The sequence below is a fragment of the Euprymna scolopes genome, chromosome 46 (genome assembly GCF_053919585.1).
Source record: "Euprymna scolopes isolate OS-2025 chromosome 46, ASM5391958v1, whole genome shotgun sequence".
NCBI lineage: Eukaryota > Metazoa > Mollusca > Cephalopoda > Sepiida > Sepiolidae > Euprymna > Euprymna scolopes.
The window spans coordinates 10571697-10590819 of record NC_136527.1 but is presented as its reverse complement, the minus strand read 5'-3'; positions in this window follow the sequence as shown (position 1 = coordinate 10590819).

Below are 19123 nucleotides of genomic sequence, written 5' to 3'. Positions count from 1 at the left end.
AAAATATTTTTACATATATACATTTTTTTTATTATTATAATAATTTTATTATATGTAATTATAAATACATTTTATACATTGCTAATATAGTTTTGGATTTCCTTTATTAATATAGTCTGGTCAATTTAAACGATTCAAAAGCATCAGGATAACGAACAAATGCTTTATTTAACTGTTTAAATATAAATTTATATATATATATATATATGAAATTTATTTATACAAACATTGATGGCTACATATGTGCATACATGTTTATAAAGGTTAAATATATATATATATATATATGTATATATATAATATATATATATATATATATATATATATATATATATATATATATATATATATATATATATATTAGTATTGGGACGGTTAATCGGATCCGGAATCAGAAATATCGGAACTATTTGGGGTATCGGAATCGGAAAAGTTTTCCGATTCCGATACCCCAAACGATTCTTTTAATTATCCTTTTCATTGATCTAAAACAAAAATTTTCACTACTGGTAGCAATAGTAAAATAATAAATAATAAATCTATAACCCCCCCACACACACACGAATGTGTTTTTTTTTTGTTTTTGAGAAAATATGTGCACATTTAACACGCATTTTTTATGGTAAAACATTTATAGTTAAATATTTAAGGATTTATAAGAATTGGAATCAGAAATGGTATCGGAAATGGAAATTTAGTGCAGAATCAGTAATTGTATCGATATACAATACGGTGGAGAGGTACGTCTGAAGACTTATTACATTTCATTTTTATCTTAACTGCTACAACAGAGTGGTCGAAGGATCCCAGAGATATAACGGAACATGAACATAGCTCAGGGGAAGTTGTGAGAAAAAGGTCTAGAAGGCTTGCATACTGACCGATAGTATCGGGCACACGGGTGGGTTCGTGAACAATCTGAGTGAGGTCATAGGCAATGACAAAATTATGACAAAACCTCCCCTCGTCATCGGTTTTATTTGAATGGGTCAGCTATTCCACATTATAGACATTGAAGTCACCGCAAATGTAAATGTTAGCCGAAGGATGAGCAGACAGGATGTGGTCAATTTTCTAAGATATGCTCTTAAAGATAGTAACTCCACTGTTGTGGGGGCGATAGAGGGCAAAATAAATGCAGTGGTGTAAGCTAGGGCAACCCGAAAGCACATATAAGGTAAATTAGGGTCTTCTCTGGAGACATCCCTACCACATGGAAAGCCATCTTTGATGTAGGTACATATACCATGCCCATGGCGATCTTGGGGGTCAGATTTAGATGTTAAGTTGGAGTATCCTTTAATTATGAATTCGTCTAGAGAAGTGGTCGGCCCTATGCCAGTTTCACTTAGAAAGAATACGCCCGGTGTCGTCTCCTGCAATTGTGTTTCAACCTCTGGAAGGTTAGAACGTAGACCCCTGATGTTGGAGAAGGAGACCTGGTAGTAGTGGTCTACGTTGGAAGATGGGGTGTTTTTTTGTTGAGATATTTCATGTTGAGGTTTTGGGATTTGTGGAACAGGTCAGCATACTTGGTTAGAGCAGTACAGAGAGGGAAAGTAAGAGAGAAAAGACGGGAAGATTCTTTTTTGGCTATGATAAGGTAAAGCCGTAACAATTACCCACTAGTATGGCATCGAGAGGCCCCACCAGAGACTACTGCTGAAATACATATATGTATGTGTATTTGGATTGGAAATCGACTCTATACCTATCTGGATGTCTTCCACGCACAGGCTTTTGCGCGCACACGTGGGCACACGCGCGCACATACACACACAAGCACACACATGTGAAAAAAAAATCACAGAGCTTGACTCACAAGCATTCACACACACACACAACAAATAACCCTCGCCTTAATACACAAGCAAACACTGACACACACATACACACACATAAGAAAAGAAGGAAAATCATAAAAATCCCATAAAAACTAAAGATTTTATCATTTACTTGATAAACACAGCAGCAGGTAAAAATATAGAATCGCATGCAACAAAAGTAGTTTACAGTAGTTTTTGTCTTGTTTGTCTTGGGCTAGAAACTGAGACTGGATTCAAAGATGTGCTCTATGCGTTTACTTTGAAAGAAGCTGAGAGAGAGGGTAAGAGAGAACGTTGGTGTGATTTGAATTTTATATCACGCGCAAATATTCACAACTTATAACAACATTCGCAGGCTAAAGCTACTAAGATTAAACATATATTTTAATCCGTATAAAACCCCCTCCATCCACCAAATGAACTTAACTCTAACTGATTGAACTTTTGACCAGCTCACCGATTATTCGTGGCAAAATGTCTGAGACTAACATTTCTCTGAAAAACACAATCGGTGTTGTCAGAGAAAATGCTTTCCAAAAAGACATTACCTTAAAAAAATTTATATAAATATATCTGAAGAGAGCTGAACAAGGCTTGAAACGCGTTATAAAAATATTTTAAAGTATTAAAAAATTATAAAAGTCTGAAAAACCTACAATCGTTAAATGGCTACACTCTTAAATATATATATATATATATATATATATATATATATATATATATATATATATATATATATATATATAAATGTAATGTTTGGTTCGTTAAAGGTGAATAAAACCATATTTCTACGTTACCAATTTTATTGAAATTTTCAGAAAATCTATTTTTAAAGTCAAAGAATGTTTGCATGTTATCAAAATAATTTAACATTGCGAATTATAAAAATATTAAATTATAAATGAAAATATTTTTCGTAACTGCGAGATTGTCCCCATTTCATTTCCGGTAGAAATGAGCCTTTTACATATTGAAATAAGTATTATTTGTATTAATTTTTCTGATACTCATGTAGAGAGTGATCCGTTCTGAAATAATAACGTTATTATTTAAAAAGCCATTCTTAACATGGGGAGGGGAGAGTTTTTTGTACCTATTCTGTACTTTAACCTTACAATTGAATAAAAAAACATATTGTAAAACTTTGATTTGGAAATACGATTTAAAAAATAGCGCAGATCACTCTCTGCATTTTTTCCTTTTATTATTCTTAAAGAGTAAAACTTTTCTTATTCATGGATAGAGTTAGGCCTACGTAAATAAATAAATAAATAAATGTTTGTACACATGACAAATTATCAATAAATGGTTTAGTTACTTTTTTTAAAAATTATTTATGAAAAGAGTTAACGTAAATAATCTTTGTAAAAGTAAGTGCGAAAGTGCCGTAGTTATACTCCCATGCGTAATTTCTATACTTATAGGTTTTTGGAAATTTTTTTCACTGGATTATTATTGATTGGACACTAATTAAACAGATTATTAAAAAAATAATAAATTTAAAAAGAAATCATTATTTCGACATTTGAAAGTGATGCTCACTTTTTAGTTACAACGTTCTGATAAATCAGTCACCCATTTTGTAACCAATAAAAACGCGGTATATCAAAACCATAGAAAGTAAAAATAATATGAGTCTCTACCGCATTTGTAAGTCAGAAATATATTTGTTTCTCAAAGAAAAAAAAATAGATTGAACATGACTTTTTTTTATTGTTTTTATGAAAATAAAGTTTCGAGTTAAAAATTTTTTTTTTTTACTTATTGAGTTAAAAGTCAGTTTGTGGGTGTTTTTTTGTTTTTTTTTTAAATAATTTGTTTTATGAAAGGTGAGGGTTTTTTTTTTTTCAAAACTTTTGTTTTTTTTTAATTTTTTTTAAGTATTATAAATTTCACTAACATAAAAACGACCCTGGTGTCTAACTCTGTCCCGTGGGGAGACATTGTAAATAGAACATGCTGGAGAAATAGGTACAAAACACCCTCCCCCTCCCCATGTTAAGAATGGCTTTTAAAATAATAACATTATTATTTCAGCACGGATCACTCTCTTCATGAGTACCGAAATGTTTAATAATTTGGTATTTTTTTAGATTAGGTCCACCTCCACAATTTTCCGTTAAATGACGACATTTAAAAGTTTTCGAGTATGCTGAATACGGAAATTGCATTGAAATTTTGCGGAAATCAGTAGTTATCAAGTTATAAAAAGTTATATTATGCATTGTATTCTTTGGCGGCCATCTTTTTACGCGCGCACGCGCCATAAACAAATGCACGCGCATAAAAAAGATGGCCGCCAAAGATTACAATGCATAATGCAATTTTTTATATCTTGATAACTACTTATTTCTGCAAAATTTCAATGCGATTTTCGTATTCAGCATAGTCGAAAACCATTACAAGTCGTCATTTAAAAGAAAATTGAGAAGGTGGATCTAATCTAAAAATTTACCAATAATTTTCCATCCCGTATGCCTCCCGATACATTGCTTCGTCAACATACGGCCATTTTATATCTCCCGAAGACACTTCCGTATTTAGCCAAAAAAAAAAAAAAAATGTGTGACCGATTTACCAGAACGTGGTAACTAAAAAGTGAGTACCCCTTTCAAATGTTGAAATGATTTTTTTTTTCAATTTTTTTTCATAATCTGGTTAGTGTTCAATCAATAATAATCCAGTAAAAAAATTTCAAAAAACCTATCAGTGTAGAAATTCGCATGGGGGTGATGGTTGTATAACTCCGCCACATAAGTAAATAAATAAAAAAAAATGTTACGTGCACATGCGTTAGCTTTGACTAGGGGGGGACTAAGGGAACGACCATTAAGTAATTCTGCGGGTCGCCATGGAAATCAACGCCCAAGGAGTACCAAAATAGTTTTCATGATATGAAGAAATTTTTTTTCGAAAAGTGGGTGATCACTTTTCCATGTAAATTTAACTTAAAATGAGCACCCACTTTCTGGCCACCCGGGGAAGGGGCATTTATTTTCGTGTTTATTGGCTTAAAGGTTTTTTGACAAGGCAGTTTGGTACGCGAGTGCATATTTAACAGTTTTCGTTTATGCTCACGCGTAGCATAAACAAAGGCTACGTCTGTGAAATGGAAAATAGGCCCATTATGCAAAAGAAATCAAACAAAAAACTTTTTGGCCAAGAAACACACAGAAAAAAAAAAAAAAAACATAGCATCCATTTTTTTTCTATCGAATTCATTTGCTGTTTTTATTGAAAACTATTTTCCCACGGATTTTTGATATAATTTTCCATTAAGGGCCGTGCGTCTCACGTTCGTAAATAACAACATTTGTTTTTTGTAGATTTTGGTGTGCTAAAAACGAATCTGCAAACCGTTTCCGTTGCGAAAAAATAGTTTTTATGATATGAAGAAATTACTTTTTCGAAAAGTGGGCGATCACTTTTCCATGTAAATTTAACTTAAAATGAACACCCACTTTCTAGCCACCTGAGAGAGGGGGGATTTTTTCCCATATTTATTGGCTAAACAGCTTTCGTTTATGCTCACGCATAGCGTAAACGAAGGCTACAGCTGTGAAATGGAAAATAGTCCCAGAGTTCAGGGGTTATTACCAAACAAAAGAAATCAAACAAAAAACTTTTTGGCCAAGAAACACACAGAAAAAAAAAAACAAAAAACATAGCATCCATTTTTTTTCTATCGAATTCATTTGCTGTTTTTATTGGAAACTATTTTCTCACCGATTTTTGATATAATTTTCCATTAAGGGCCGTGCGTCTCACGTTCGTAAATAACAACATTTTTTTTTGTAGATTTTGGTGTGCTAAAAACGAATCTGCAAACCGTTTCCGTTGCGAAAAAATAGTTTTTATGATATGAAGAAATTACTTTTTCGAAAAGTGGGCGATCACTTTTCCATGTAAATTTAACTTAAAATGAACACCCACTTTCTAGCCACCTGAGAGAGGGGGGATTTTTTCCCATGTTTATTGGCTAAACAGCTTTCGTTTATGCTCACGCATAGCGTAAACGAAGGCTACAGCTGTGAAATGGAAAATAGTCCCAGAGTTCAGGGGTTATTACCAAACAAAAGAAATCAAACAAAAAATTTTTAGCCAAGAAACACACAGAAAAATGCCCCTCTCTCAGGTGGCCAGAAAGTGGGTGCTCATTCTAAGTTAAATTTACATTGAAAAGTGATCACCCAATTTTCGAAAAAGTAATTTCATGAATATCATGAAAACTTTCTTTTTGCTACGGAAACGGTTTGCAGATTCATTTTTAGCACACCAAAATCTACAATAAAATATTTTGTTATATACGAACGTGAAACGGGCTTTAAAATAAAATACTACCGGATTTTTTGGAGCAGATTTGCCGTTTAGTTGTACAAATATCCTCAAACCAGGTAATCACTAAAAGGGATTTTTAAAAGTCGTCACCTGTATCGAGCAAAAGTTTAAAACCACCGATTATATGCCAGCCTACATCATGGTAACATATATTGAGTGAGTTCCTAACAGTATTTTGTATAGTTTTTTAGTTGAAACTCATTTTCCCAAAATTTCCCCAAACTTAACGTGTTCGATACAGTCTGCCGCCATTTGTATTTTTCAGATATACCGATAAACATTGAATGTTTTTGAACCGATTATACATTACATAAAAACACTAAAATCTTATCCAGTTAGGTAGAACATTTACTTTTCTTGCCTTTGATAACATTTATTTGTTATATATTTATTGTTTGACAACTTCTTTGTATCTGTGTTTAGTAATATAAACCCTTTTCATTTAATGTAATGTTTAGTCGGCTTGAAAAACAGTGTTTATTGGTGTATTTGAAAGCTACAAATGGTGGCGGACACTGTTGATTACGTTAAGTTAGAGAAAGTGAGTTAAAACTAAAAAAACTATACAAAATACTGTCAGAAACCCACCGATTATGCCAGCCTATGTCATGGTAACATATATTTGTGGGGTTTCAGACACTGTATTGTATAGTTTTTAGTTTTCAACTTACTTTCCCAAACTTAACGTATTCAACAGTCTGCAACCATTTCTGTTTTTCGAGCCGATTAAACATTTCACATTACATAAAAACACTAAACAATTATCCAGTTACGTAGAAACGTAACTTACCTTACCTTTGCTTTCATTTATTTGTTTTTGGACAAATTTTTCGAATCTGTGTATAGTAACCCCCCCCCCATCAACCAAATATTAATTACTAACTTACATTTTTGTAAAACAACAACAAAAAAACAAATTAGCGTTTCAACATTTTTGCTACGTTCGGTTTCATCCACTGATTGTTGGTCGAGTCCAAACCATGAATGATTGACAGAAACTCCCGAGGATCCAGATCAAATTTTGCGAGAGTACCATTTTTTGTCATTTTCGCCTTCTTTTTCACTTTTTGGAGTGGATTGCTGTACTAAGAATATAAGAAACAGGCATTTTTCTCTTTTTATTAAATTTTTACATTACACCAAATTGAGCCACTGCAATGCGTGGCAGGGTACAGCTAGTATATATATATATATATATATATTTAGTGGAAATGGTAATTAATATAAACTGAAGAAAGTGCTCAATACTGTTGTAGAGCAAATGTGCGTTTTATTTTTGATTACCGTATCTTTCTGTTAAGTTACATTATTGTTTCAGCTACCCGGCCGTTTTTTTTTTTGGTCGTCTGTAGCTTCCTCAGACTTTTACAGAGTTCTGCGGAAGCTACAGACGGCCAAAAAAATGTATACATACACGTGTATATATATATATATATATATATATATATATATGTCATCCACATACAGTACGGTTTCGCTGTTTCACAGCTCATAAGTGCGGCTAGACAAGCCAGGATCACAACCCACCATGACAGTCAAGGCTTCTTCACCATTGCTATACGGTTGATGCTGTGTGGGTAATGAACTAACAATGTTTTGATATCGTCCAAATGCCTCCGTTCGTTTTGTTTATACAAAGAGCGTCGCTTAATATGCTAATGGCAATTTGTATATAACTTCCCGATATGCTCAACCCAAGATAGTGAGCATTACAGCCATCCACATACAGTACTGTTTCTCTGTTTCACAGCTCATCAGTGCGGCTAGATAGGCAACTGCCTCAAGCCAGGATCGAAATCCGACCGCCCAAATGACAGTCAGGGCTTCTCACAATTGCGCTATACGGTTGATGCTGTGTGGGTAATGAATTAACGATGTTTTGACATCGTCCAAATGCCTCCGCGCGATTTGTTTACACAAAAAGCATCGCTTAATACGCTAATGGAAATTTGTATATCACTTCCCGATATGCTCAACTCAGGATAGGGAGCATTATATATATATATATATATATATATATATATATATATATATATATATATATATATATATATATATATATATATGTATGTATATATATGTATGTATATATATATATGTATATATATATATATATTATGGTCAGGTCATATCATATGCTACTGGTACCATGTAACCCAGTACTACCTGCCTCATGGTCGAGTCACCGGCGACTAAACTGGTTCCCCCACCAGACTTGTTTAGTGAGGAGGGCGGCTAGTCTCCCTGAAGGATTAAAAACAAGACCTTTCAATGGGCGAATGAACCCTTTTTCGGGGTCAACGGCCAACTAGCACCGTGTATATGTGTGTATGTATATATGTGTTGGGGTGGAGAGGGCTCCCGTAAGCTGTAGTGAAGGCAACCTTTCTAGGAGAAGCAAATCTCTGATTTTAAAAAAACCATAAAGCGGAAGACCAGTACCCGCATTAAGCTGGTCTGCAGTTTGATTTGTTGCTGGCTATCTTGCTCTTGCTTGTTGCTGGATCTCAACATTTTGAACCGAGAGAGAGACTTAGCTGTCGTACAAAGCTAAGACTCTGTAATATCATCTGTGTATAGATACTCCCTCAGGCATTTGGGCTTATGGACTTTAAGTGTCTGAGGGAGTGGCACTCGTCTGACAAGATATTGCAATCATCATATATATATATATATATATATATATATATATATATATATATATACGTGTCTGTGTACATTTCCCTAAGCAATAACTCTGTTAATTTTTAGTCTACAGACTCGAAATTTGATATACAGGGTACTGAGATTTGGGAAAATCTTTGCGATCGGTTTTTGGTCAGAAATTTGGCGGTTAACTCTACCAAACTCCTCCGACAATTTTGGGTCTAAACACTTGAAATTTTAGATATAGATTCCTTGGACATGGATCTTACTTAATAACTTGATTTGAGCCCCAAAAAAATAAATGTTAAGGGGCCATAATAGGGGTCAAATTAAAAAAAAATTGACCGCTTTTTTTTGTTCAACATACCCCTCTAACTACCCGGCCAACGCCGGGCGTAAATACTATATATATATATATATATATATATATATATATATATATATATATATATATATAAGACAAAGGAAATTAAAACTGTAAGTTGAACTTTACAATCAAAATTTATTCGACTGAATACTCCAAAAAAACAATTTACAAAGTCCTTATTCCGCGGAGTTTCCAAAAATGCAATTCTTGCTATTTTTCACATCAGAGAACGGAAAGAAATCAGCAAATTATATTTGTAGCAATACTAAGATTTGCTAGTTATGGCATTAAGTGAAACCGCAAATTACCAAGAAAAATAATAAATAAAAACAAACCGTGCAGAAAATTTCAGCTTGCATGAAAATTCTCTCAAGTTGATCCGAAATACGAAAATAGTTCTCCATATGTGTGTGTGTGTGTGTGGGTGTGTGGTGTGTGTGTGTGTGTGTGGGTGTGATATTTTTCGACATACCTTATTTTCATGCGTCGTTCACCTTGATCCACCCGAAATTCATCTCATTTCCGTTTAATAAAAACCGGTTTTCTGTTCTTTCTTTTATTTCTGCGGACCATCTACTAGTTGGTACGAATCTCAAGAGCAATAAGAGCCTTCTACCGTGTCTGAAAATCACACGATGTTCAACGAGCGAGATCGGAGATGCGCCGCTGTACAACTCATGCTCTCTACCGATCCAAGTTATGATAACAGGACCATTGCCAACACCGGTACAGTCCAACCAAGTTTCAGGCCACAATCATGGTCTTTGGTGTTGTTTCAAGTGAGGGCTACATCATGCCACCTCACATGTTCAAAGTCGACTTGAAAGTCAACACCAAAGAGTGTGGTGATTCCCTTGTGCAATTAGATGGCCACTGGAAAACACTAGATTTGGCAGCAAGACTGCGCTAGCCTCCAAGTCCAACGAATCCATCTATATATATAAAAGCCAAACGTCTGTGTGTATGTATGTTTGTTTGTAACGCTAAAACTTTTGAAAGACGGAACCAAACTTGACAAATTTGGTATCATATCGAAGCCCCATCACCCGGATGACAAATATCGAAATTTCACATCAAACGGACCACTAGAAGTTGGTCAACTGATCAGTTATCTTCGAGGGGGGCCCCCCAAAAAACCTGTCATTATCTATATATATAAAAGACAAATGTTTGTTTGTAACGCTAAAACTTGAGATGAAAGATTCCTCTCCCCTAAGAATAAAACATATGTTCAATATCTGCTTTTGTTTTTTCATTGTTTATACGGTCCCGAGCAACGCCGGGTAGCCCTGCTAGTACTTGAATACAGAAGAAATGCTACAACTTTGTACCCTTCTCTCACTAACCCTCTACCTTTTCCGACCTGAACTCACTGGACTACTTCGTTTTTTCATGCGTCGAGAACATCACCTACATAACCTCGCGCAACACAAACGTCAGCCTGATCGCCGCCATCAGCCGAGTATTCGCCAAGCTCCTGCCTGCACTTGTGGAAAAGGAATGCTTTCAGTTCCGGGCACGAATCGAGGCGATGATTGAGGCTGAAGGCGGCTACATTGAATAGATGTCAGCTCTACTATTACGCAATTAAGTTACTCGAATTGATTTTTTTTTTTTTATAAAAGTTTTAAAATAAAACTGTAGTGTTGTTGTTTTCTTTAAGGCGACAATTTTATCGTTCGGCTCTGCGTGTTCTTATTTGTGGATTATTACTCTGTTGCAAAGAAGATTCTAAAAAGAGACATTTCCCATTTTTAACCGATCGAAGCAGTTCAAGCACTGTTGCTTACCTCATCTACCAAGAAGTGTTTCTTAAATAGACTCAGTTCCTTTCAGATCTTCCACTTAAAAAGCGCAAAACAACAAGAACAAGAACAACAACAACAACAGCAGCAGCATCCAAACCACTCAAACAAACATCTACGTTGAAGGACAGATATTTACACAAAGAAAAAAAAATTAAAAACAAAAAATAATAATCAGGGGAAGAAAGACGAAAATATACAAGAAGTTTCTCCTCGCTTTTAAAAGATTTATTTTCAACGCAATTGTCGCAGCGTTTCTTGCAAAATATGTTTATATGTGCTGTCGACTCTCTAAGAAAATTCCCATAATTTCTTTCAGAAGATAATTTTGAAGCGCATAAGCCTTTTAAAAAATAAAAGAAAATTGTTGATATATATATATATATATATATATATATATATATATATATATATATATATTTGCCGAGGAGACCTTGCTTATTAAAAAACTATATGTAATAATTATTGTCCGTAACTTGATGTCTACCACAATAAAAAGCATTGTTTTCCGAAACGATCGTACAGATAATTGATTTTGTTGTTGTTCCTTCTTATGAAACGGATTTTTAATTTAATTAAAATTTGATTTTTAAATTTTAAATTATCAATCACATTACTTAATATGTAATTAAAAAAGTCGGTCAATTTAGCTCTTATGCGTAGATAATCGTATAACGATTTGATCACTGTCTGTCTGACGTAATGAACATTTAAATTAAAATGTTTAAAATTCAACGCTATTTCACACGGTTAATGGTAGCCGAAAGGATACGGCCTCCGCTAATCGAGCCAGAGATGTCTCGTGTCGCGGGGTTCGAATCGTTCGACTGGTAGTAATCGTGACACCCTGCACTGAAGAATCCCGAAAGGATGAAACACTAGTGACTGTAGGTATTTAATTATTATAGTAAAAAAAAAAATAAGTATATATATATATATATATGTGTGTGTGTGTGTTTGAATAAAATAAAGCAAGATATAAACGATGCTTTAGACGTTATGTGAATAAAAAGGAAAAACCTAAAAGAGTAAAAACAAAAATAAAATCAACGTTTCGTCCCTATTTCAGGGGACATCATCAGGATTTCTAGGCGAGGATGTACAGGAAGACGGTCATATATCACATGCGCAAGAGAACTGAACTTCTCCTCTTTCGCATGTGATATATGACCGTCTTCCTGTACATTCTCGCCTAGAAATCCTGATGATGTCCCCTGAAATAGGGACGAAACGTTGATTTTCTTTTTGTTTTTACTCTTTTAGGTTTTTCCTTTTTATTCATATATATATATATATATATATATATATATATATACATATATATATATAAATTCCCGTTCACATACACCTTTCAGGATAAAGCTAGAACCCAGAACTAGATAGAATCGAGCAATTGCATCGACAACGGACAACGCCAGACCCAAAGTGGGTTTCGATGTACTGCATCTCATCAGTGACGTGCTCCGACATAGGCGCGAACTGTATGGGTGTGTGGTGTGTGTGTGTGTGCATGTGTAAGAAAGTTATGTCGGAGCACGTCACTGATGAGATGCAGTACATCGAAACCCACTTTGGGTCTGGCGTTGTCCGTTGTCGATGCAATTGCTCGATTCTATCTAGTTCTGGGTTCTAGCTTTATCCTGAAAGGTGTATGTGAACGGGAATTTATATATCTATCTATAATCTCCTCTTAATGTCTAATATATATATATATATATATATATATATATATATATATATATATATATATATATACGAGCAAACAGTTAATGAAACATGTTAAAAAACACTTTGAAAAAGAGTTAAAAACATATTTAATCTGAAAATGAAACACTAGATAAGTGGATAGTCCTTAATCCGCGGAGTTTCGAAGAAATACTTACCTTCTCATCAGAGGGTAGGAATTAGCAAAATGCGAGATCGGATTTTGCATGCAAAAGTATTTGATGAAACAAAAAGTAAGTCAAAGATCTTACTTGATAACAAAAATGTGAAGCAGACGGAATATGGTAAAGAAAAAATGTGATTATACGTGAATGGATAGTCTGGTGGAAGATAAATAATCCAGTGACGGTAAAATCCAAGTATATAATTTCAAGAAAATTATATATATATATATATATATATGCATATACATATATGTATATATATATATGTAAATATATGTATATGTATAAACGGTAATATCCAAATATATAACTTCAAGAAAGTTAATTGAATTTCCATTTCCACAAGTAAAATCCAAGGAAATCCCGTAATTGGAAGAAGATGGTCCAAAATAATCCAAAGGCAGAAATCCATGGAAAAATTCACAAAAATGTGTACAAGGGAAAAAAGGAAAAAATCCAATAATATTAATAAAAGAAAAGAATATATATATATATATATATATATATATATATATATATATATACTAGTTGGCAGCCCGGCGTTACCCGGTCATACAATACGCTTAAACATGGTATTTTAATTTATGCAGATTGCGTATGTATTATTATAAAATCCTTATTCTATTGATGATTATATATTACGAGGAATAATTTGCCTGGTGGACAAATTCGCAGAAAAAAAATGAAAGAAAAAATAATAATGATAATGTCGTTCATCAAATTCCGTCTGTGTTTGTTTGCAATATCACGTCAGCTGATATTTGGGCTTAACGATGAATGTCCTGGAGGAGTCACTTCTGATTAATGTTTAGTTTTTAAATATACAAACGAAGAAATGATTTGCGTCGATTTTAAATGGTACTTCTTCTTTGATTGGAAATTAATCACATTAAAAGAAAAGAAAATCAAATCACATAGTGAGATATACCCGGGCTTGAACACTATCTATATTTTTTTACAATGATTTGATGAAATTTTATTGTCTCCCTAGAAATGTTATTATCTCCCTTTGCTAGTGTGACGTTAAATATTCCCCTATAAAGATTATTCTCTTTTTATCTATAAAAGACAATAATTTTCGATTTTCGATACTTATCGGATGAATTTCTGTACAAAACATATCTAAGAACACTGCCAGACATATAAATTAGCTTTGTGTAAAATTTGCAAAAGAAAGAACCTCATACACGTACACACACACAAAGTGACTTTTATATAATAGTACATATATATATGCATACATATATATATATATATATATATATATATATATATATATATTAAGTAATGTGATTGATAATTTAAAATTTAAAAATCAAATTATAATTAAATTAAAAATCCGTTTCATAAGAAGGAACAACAACAAAATCAATTATCTGTACGATCGTTTCGGAAAACAGTGCTTTTTATTGTGGTAGACATCAAGTTACGGACAATAATTATTACATATAGTTTTTTAATAAGCAAGGTCCTCTCGTCAGCAAATTTTGAAGGGTTTTTATTAAATTTAAAAGACACCATAAATACACCTAGCATTAAAAGTAAGGCAGATGTATCTGAAAAAAAATTGAAATAAAAGGTCTGGATTTAAAATTTATAAGAAAATTAATATGGGTTAGAGATAAAAAAGAAATAGAGTAAAATATAAATTTGAATTTAAATTATAAATTTGCTTTAAGTACAATATTACAAATATATACATGTATATATATGAAAAAAAAAATAGACACATATATACATATACATAGATATACAGGTATATACATAAAAATATAGGTACAAAAATTTACCTTTTAATTTTTCGCCTTTTGAAATCAGGAACTATGGTTAAAATACTCATATATATGTTTGCTATAGCTTTTCACCTTATTGAATGATGAATTTTAAAAAAGGGGGGGGGGCGCCCATGCAATAAATTATTTCCGTAAGCGTACTTTTGATTTAAAGACGCCACGGTTTATATTTCGAATGTTGTTTGTGTAATTACATAATGTAAGTGGGGATAATTAGTCATATTTTCTTTTATTAAGGGCGCAAGGGGGATAATTAGTCTAACTTAATTTATTAAAAAAAAAATTGTAATCTATTTTTACTAATAAGTAATTTTTAATGATTTAAGGTGGTTGACTGGGTTCAAAAACAGCCTACAGAAAATGGACTCTGATTTATGAAAGTATGATAAATTATGAAAAGGAAGGGTTGTAAAGAGATAGCTTCGAATTTGGGGGTATCAAAACCAAAGCAAAATATGATGAAAGTAAAAATAAAATAGATAAACCCCATAATTCATTATACCATATTTGTTCACATTGAAACACTTATCACAATATTCTGTGGATCTATATTAAAAAACCTTGTTTAACTTTGTGACATATTTCCATTCTATGGCGGTCAGGTGCGAAGGAACACCCCATAATTTTATTATACCATATTTCTTCAAACTGAAACATAATTATCAAAGTATACTTACGCAGATAGATATGAAAAGTCTTTATTAAAGTTTGTGCCATATTTCCATTATATGGAGGCCAAGCGCGAACGCAGACCCCACAATTTTATTACACCATCCCTATTTAAGTTAAAACATACTTATTAAAGAATTATTATATACATCTATATAAAAAAACACTTGTAAACGTTTTTTTTTAATTTTAAAATTTCTTATTTCAATACTTTGTGGACCAGGCGCGAACGCAGACCCCACAGTTTTAATGAACCACTGTTCTACCAGATCAAACATACCCATTCCTGTGTCTCGATACATCTTCTATCGTTATATGTAATCAGTTTTTTATAATAATCAACCATATAGGAGCCTATTCGTGACCAGACGCACACACACACACACACATTCAGCTTTATATATATATATATATATATATATATATATATATATATATATATATATATATATATATATATTGTTAAATTTTCCACATGACTAAATTCTTCAAACCAACGGTGATGATGATTTGCTAAAATGTCGGCGAAAAAAATCGACCACTCCTTGTACAAAACGGTCGAGTTTGGGGTGAAGGAATTGATGTTTTGAATACATTTTTCGATATTTGTCGTCCGAGATGTCGAGCTTCAAAATTATGCTGATCTTGTCTGGATCCGTAGCCTCTGTCAAACATTTTTGCGAGACACACATACAAACACACATACATACATACATACATACATACATTAAAACAGACAGGTGAGATTTATATAGATAACTGAATGATAGTTTTGACATTAATGACGACGTGCGGGTTAGGTTGGTTAGGGTTCTTGTAGTGGAGAAAAAGTTTGTCGCTAAGCTCGTCCACTTTCTCTTTCTCTCTCCCTCTCTCTCTATCTCTCTCTCTCTCTCTTTCTCTCTCTCACACTTTCTCTCCCTCTCTTTCTTTTTTTCTCTCTCTCTATCTCTCTCTCACTTTCTCTCTCTCTCTTTTTCTCTCTTTCTTTCTCTCACTCTTTCTCTCTTTCTCCCTCTCTCTTTCTCCCTCACTCCCTCTCTCTCTTTCTCCCTCCCTCTCTCTCTTTCTCCCTCTCTCTCACTCTCTCTCTTTCTACCTATCTCTTTCTCTCTCTTTCTCTCTCACTTTCTCTTTCTCTCTCTTTCTCTCTCACTCTCTCTCTACCTCTCTCTATTTCTCCATCTGTCTCTCTCTAACTCTCTCTCTTTCTCCATCTCTCTCCCTCTCTCCCTCTCTCTTTCTCCCTCTCTCTTTCTGTCTCACTTTCTCTCTCTCGCTCTCTCACTCTCTCTCTATCACTCTTTCTCTCACTCTCTCTTCCTCCCTCTCTCTCTCACCCTTTCTCTCTCTCTTCTGTGTTATTGGGACATATATATATATATATTGTTAAATTCTCCACATGACTGGATTCTTCAAAACCAACGGTGATGATGATTTAGGGTGAAGGAATTAATGTTTCAAATCAATTTTTCGATATTTGGCGTCCGAGATGTCGAGCTTCAAAATTATGCTAATCTTGTCAGGATCCGTAGCCTCTGTCGAAAGTTTTTGCTAGGCACACATACATACATACATACATACATACATACATACATACATTAAAGCAGACAGGTGAGATGTATATAGATAACCGAATGATAGATTTGACATTAATGACGGCGTGCGGGTGGGGTTGGTGTGTTCTTGTACTGGAGAAAAATTTTGTCGCTAAGCTCGGTCACTTTCTCTTTCTCTCTCCCTCTCTCTCTATCTATCTCTCTCTATCTATCTCTCTCTCTCTAACTCTCTCTCTCTCTTTCTCTCTCTCACTCTCTTTCTCTCTCTCTTTCTCTCTGTCTCACTCTCTCTCTCTTTCTCTCTGTATCACTCTCTCTCTTTCTCTCTGTCTCTCTCTCTCTTTCTCTCTATCACTCTTTCTCTGTCTCACTCTCTCTCTCACTCTCTTTTTCTCTCACTCTCTCTCTCTTTCTCCCTTTCACTTTCTCTCTCTCTTTCTCTCTCTTTCCCCCTCTCTCTCTATCACTCTCTCTTTCTCCCTCTCTCTCTCACTCTCTCTCTCTTTCTCCCTCTCTCTCTCACTTTCTCTCTCTCTCTCTTTCTCTCTCCCTCTCTCACTCTCTCTCTCTTTCTCCCTCTCACTTTCTCTTTCTCTCTCTCTTTCTTTCTCTCTCTCTTTCTTTCTCTCTCTCTCTTTCTCCATCCCTCTCTCTCTCTCTTTCTCCATCCCTCTCTCTCTCTGTCTCTCTCTTTCTCCCTCTCTCTCTTACTCTTTCTCTCTTTCTCTCTCTCACACTCTTTCTCTCTCTCTTTCTCCCTCTCTCACTCTCACTCTGCCTTTCTCCCTCTCTCTTTCTCCCCTCTCTTTTTCTCCCCCCCCCTCTCTCTCTCTCTCTCTCCCTCTCTCTCTCTCTCTCTCTCTCTCTCTCTCTCTCTCTCTCTCTCATTGCGACAGATGACAACATTGCATTATGTATTGTCCTGAAAAGTGGGTCAACCTCGCTGAACTTTGACCTCTTTGTTGTTATTCCCGGGCATCCGCATCCAGGCTTCTGACCGACATTTTTTTAAGTCACCCCCGAGAATCTGAATTATCTAACACGTCGAAGGGGGGGGGGGATCAAGTGATATGAGTTGATCAGTACTTGTAAGGAAAAAAAACTTCCATAAACAAAGTTTCTTTCCTAGAACATATGTGAAACAAAATACCACGTGGCTGCTTCCTAACCGATTACAACATGGTTATCTTTAAGTCTAATGTAAACAAATACTTGTTAATCCGTTCTCTTAGAAAAAAAATGAAGTCCTATATTTTACTCACTGTTTGCGATCCTTTCATGGCGGCAATCAGCATCCAACTAAAAATCTATTTTCACACATATCCTCGAATGGCCCCCAGGCACTAATAAAAGGTGATCTATGAGTACAGAGTATATCCGGAATTTCGAAGTCTAGAAATGAAAGAGTGGGAAAAATAGAATAGTAGCAGGCCGCGCGGCGTTTCCCGGTCGTAAAAAACATACAAATATTATATTTTAATTAATGCAGAATTCTTATTTAGAAATTCTGTAGGTATTAAACATAACGTTAAATCCATTGAAAGAAATTAAGTAAAAAAAAAAGAAATGAACCGAGACATGTGCATGCGAGTATTATGACTTATTGGCGCATGCGCATTCGTGAAACAGTTAGCAAACGGATAAAAATCCGATGACTCCCACTTTGATACCTTTGCAGCTCTTTTTTCGAATGAAAACGGATTATAAAGTTTTTCACGTGTCTGAATACCCCCTATATCAAACTCTTAGAAAAAAAAAATGAAGTTCTATATTTCACTCACTAATTGTGATCCTCTCATGACGGCAGTCAACGTCCAACCAAAAATCTTTTTAACACTCAATGGCTCCCAGGCCTTAATGAAAGGTGTGAGATATGCTACTATGAGAAACAGACAATAGGATTATGAATTATGGAATACTAGCAGACCGCGCGCCGTTGCCCGGTCGAAAAATATGCATATATTAAATTAATGCAAATTTATTATAAACAGAAATATTTTTTTTTTAATTACATTTTCACCCCAAACAAGGCAAATTGCCACTTTGGTGTAGGGGCCTACTATCAGGGGAAACAACTACTGGGGTACTATGTAGGGATTTGGGCAGCAAGGTGTCGGTTCACGTTACACTTGAACTTCTGCCCGTCAGTACTGTTGGGGAAGCAGGGACCTGGAATGGAATTCCAGAGTCTTGCGGTTCTGGGGAAGAAACTATTGGAGTAAAAAGATCTT